This window comes from Perca flavescens, chromosome 10 (genome assembly GCF_004354835.1).
Source record: "Perca flavescens isolate YP-PL-M2 chromosome 10, PFLA_1.0, whole genome shotgun sequence".
NCBI lineage: Eukaryota > Metazoa > Chordata > Actinopteri > Perciformes > Percidae > Perca > Perca flavescens.
The window spans coordinates 30632491-30636286 of record NC_041340.1 but is presented as its reverse complement, the minus strand read 5'-3'; the positions used below and the strand labels follow the sequence as shown (position 1 = coordinate 30636286).

The window sequence follows — 3796 nt, the reverse complement described above, 5'->3', positions numbered from 1 at the left end:
TTGTATGGTCTACAGCAGGGGTCACCAACACGGTGCCCGCGGGCAGCAGGTAGCCCCCAAGGACCACATGAGTAGCCCTCAGGCCTGTTCTAATTATCTGTTTCCCACCTTGTTAAGTCATTGTTGATAATTATTGTGAGAAATCATTAACATGATCAGTGTCTTCACATAGATGAGTAACATTAATCATTAATAATCATATATAACTAAAGGCAAACTGAGCAAATTTCTTATTTCAGAAGAGTGTATCAAACTGGTAGCCCTTCGTATGACTCAATACCCATGAAGTAGCTCTCAGTTTCAAAAAGGTTGGTGACCCCTGGTCTGCAGGCTTACAGCATTGATGTTGTTGAATATGGTTTCATTATTCAAGATATGATCTCTTATTTCTCAAATCCTAATTGCATTGTTGGCCAGAACCATATTTATAATTAAGGTCTCTTTTACATCTGTAAACATGTGTCCTCGTCCTCCATGATGTCTTTGCCTTTCCACTCTGTAGAGAATTCCAAAATGGTTTCGGATGGTCCGGTGAATGAATGAACACACAGCACGGCAACACGATCTACACTAGCCCAACGCAAGTAGCGCATTGGAACTGACTGCCAAGCTACTAATTTATGCCACAGCCAGGCAAATTGAGAAAAGGAAAACCACTGACCTACCTTACAGGTTCCAGACAAGGCGAGTGGAGGGTCCAAGTTTTAAACTGATTAGGTGTAATGTTTTCATAACCCAATGTGTACTTCTATCTTTGGTTGCTCAAGACAGTAGGCTACACACAGCTACGGATTCGACCAGACCAAACAACCTAAGTCCTGCCTTCCACTTCCGTTAATACGTCTTTTTATTTTGGAATTTTTAATAGAGTACCGAAACAGCAGTTTCACAGGATCTAAACAAACTTTCGAAGTGGTAAGCATGTGGCATCATTTCTAGCTACCTAGTACATTGTGTTGTAATAACGTGTTTTACCTGCTAGGCAGCAGCTTAGCCACATACTGTATATAAAAAATATACTAACGTCATAGAACCCTTGCAAAATTATTTTAAATAGATTAAGAAAGCCACCGCTACTGGTCACATCTATGGTTAGATTGATTTGTTTAGATCCAATGAAATTGCTACCTTGGCAATGCCACGTCATGTTTTAAATCTTGTTCTATGCGTTTTACGCACTTGGAAAGGAGTTAATTCCCTGCAATCTGCAATCTCAGCACAAGATGATACCACTACACAAATGCATGTTGTAGATTATAGAGTGACGTTTTCGTAGGTTTCATGAAAATGGTTCCCTGTGAATAAGCAAATGCTGAAATCTAATGTGAAATACCAAGTTTAATTATTATTATTTAAAAGATCTTGAAGTCAACAACAACATACAATAATAATGACATTAAATTAAATGACAGACACATTTTTTCCCAAAGGGATATTGCAATGCATATGCATATGTTTGGAACAGACCTAAACAGGCCATTTAACACTTGCTAATATAGACGCTTTGAATAGGCACATTTAACTACACACAAACATAAGTGCATTGTAGAACTGTGAGTAGTGTCCAGAGCTGGAGTTGGAGTGCTGGCCTGAAAGAAAAAACATGTGAAAGAAAAAGGTTAATGTGTATGGATTGGTTATTCACTGAAAGTGTTGCTGGACCAAATCTATTTCTTACTTTATGGAAATATCAATAAATCATAAATCTTTATAGATCAATCTAAATCATCATAAATCTTTAGAGATCAAATCACACAAGTAACCAGCAAAAATCTTGACAAAAGAAAACTGGCCTACCTCAAAACATGAGTTGCCACCGGGAAAGATCCAGACTCTCCCGATTGCCACTCTTCTTCTGCCGTGGATTGTCATCTGGTTGTGGTGGAGAAGCCTGTGAGTTCCTGTGATCTCACAGAATTACCATTGCTTGAGCCTTTTTCTTTAAACCAAGAGCGCCATGCTGAGAAAATAAAGAAAATTGTTAACAAAGCTTCATGATGTTTCATTTGGCCATCACTAGCTGCAACAGAAATGGTCAAGATTCCAGATCGGCCCATCTGAGCTTTCATTTTGTCAAAGGCAGAGTAGAGTTTACACCTATCGCCATTTCTAGCCGCTGGGGGACCATAGGCAGGCTGAGGGAATTCACATTAATGTTAAACAACCTTATAAAGGGACATTTTCATGCCATGGGACCTTTAATGACTGTGAATGAGCATATTGGCGGTTTCATGTTGAGAGTTTCTGTTTTTATTTCTTGTTCCCCTCACCTGCGTCCTCTGGTACAGCTGACAATAAACGTGACGTTTTTACAGTGCTGTGCCAGCTCCAAAAAACTGAAGAAACAACAACAATCCCAGAGGGAAAACTCAATGTCTCGCCTGTGACTCACACAATCCTACACGGTGTGTGTGCGCAGCTGGTGTAGCCAGTTAAAACATACATTCCGTGGCACATACGCTCCACGGTCCGTGTACTTGGCGGCCAACGGATTTTCGTTTTGAAAAGGAAAAAAACAAAATCGAAAAACGGCCAGTTTCCCAATTACCATTAGTAAATAGGAAAACAAAAAAATGTAAAACGACCCATTATTCGTTTTTTGTTATGATATAAAAAAACGGAAAACGAAAAACTATCTCGTTATCCGATTGTCTTTGATGTGTTTGTAGATGGAACTCGGAAATTAAAATGTGTGTATAAATCTTATTCCTCATTCATTTTTTTCGTGACCCGGAAGCGATCGTAAGTAGTAAGTGGCTGCATACCCGGAAATCATTTGGACATCAATGAGACCATGGACAGTTAGAATGATACGGACGTAAACATGTTTTTAGACGAATATGCTAGTTTTATATTAGAAAACCGAAAGAATGGGATGTATTTTGGGGATATAGCAGCTGCGTTGGGTTCACAGTTTGGAACGATACGCGGGTTTTCTGAGAGGAGTGTGCGGAGGTGGGTGTGCTCAGCAGGGACTTGTGGCGAAACACAAGTTGACTTTTATTGTGAAGTGGTCACAGGAGATTAGCGCTCACCGCTCTCATTCATCAAAAATGAGTCACGAAAAAAATGAATGAGGAATAAGATTTATACACACAATTTAATTTCCGAGTTCCATCTACAAACACACCAAAGAAAATCGGATAACGAGATAGTTTTTTGTTTTCCGTTTTTTAATATCAAAACAAAAAACGAATAATGGGTTGTTTTCCGTTTTTGGTTTTCCTATTTACTAATGGTAATTGGGAAACTGGCCGTTTTTCGTTTTTTTCCTTTCAAAACGAAAATCCGTTGGCCGTCAAGTACACGGACCCTCCGCTAACGGTCCGCATACGTTACATTTTGAGGGAGAGTCCCCACTCCCCCTGGAAAAAAAATCCTAGGGGAAACATTGAAAGCACCACTGTGCCTACGAACGTCCTCACAGTGCCGATAACATGGCTTTACACTTTTAGTCTTGTTAAAAGTTAGATTTCTGTATAGTGTTTTTTAATCCAATTGTCAAATTTTTTTATAGCTATATTTTATTCATGTATTCTTTCACAATCAATGTAATCAATCTATAAATCACAATAAATGGATAAGATGTTATTCATTAACCAAAAAGACCTCTCCATGCTCAGCACTGTAAGACATCACCAGCCTTTGGCCGTTTGAATACATGAATAAATTGTCTTAAAGTCTTTAGCCTTTCCTTCCACATACAGTAACTCCTCCTCACTTTACATTCCACTCTCCATTCTTCTTATTATTTACAGATTGTGGCCAAGGTCACATGACTCTCTGACGTCACTCT

General features: G+C 39.0%; 1 long non-coding RNA gene across 1 annotated transcript; it reads right to left on the bottom strand.

Annotated features, from left to right (window-relative positions):
• Nucleotides 1-1422: 1422 nt before the first annotated feature.
• On the bottom strand, nt 1423-2386 carry LOC114563342 (uncharacterized). The gene is made up of 3 exons (XR_003693603.1): nt 2271-2386; nt 1798-1960; nt 1423-1589 (listed from the first exon to the last, which is right to left on the bottom strand). It is a non-coding gene; the product is annotated as an uncharacterized LOC114563342 (long non-coding RNA).
• Between the last annotated feature and the right edge of the window lie 1410 nt (nt 2387-3796).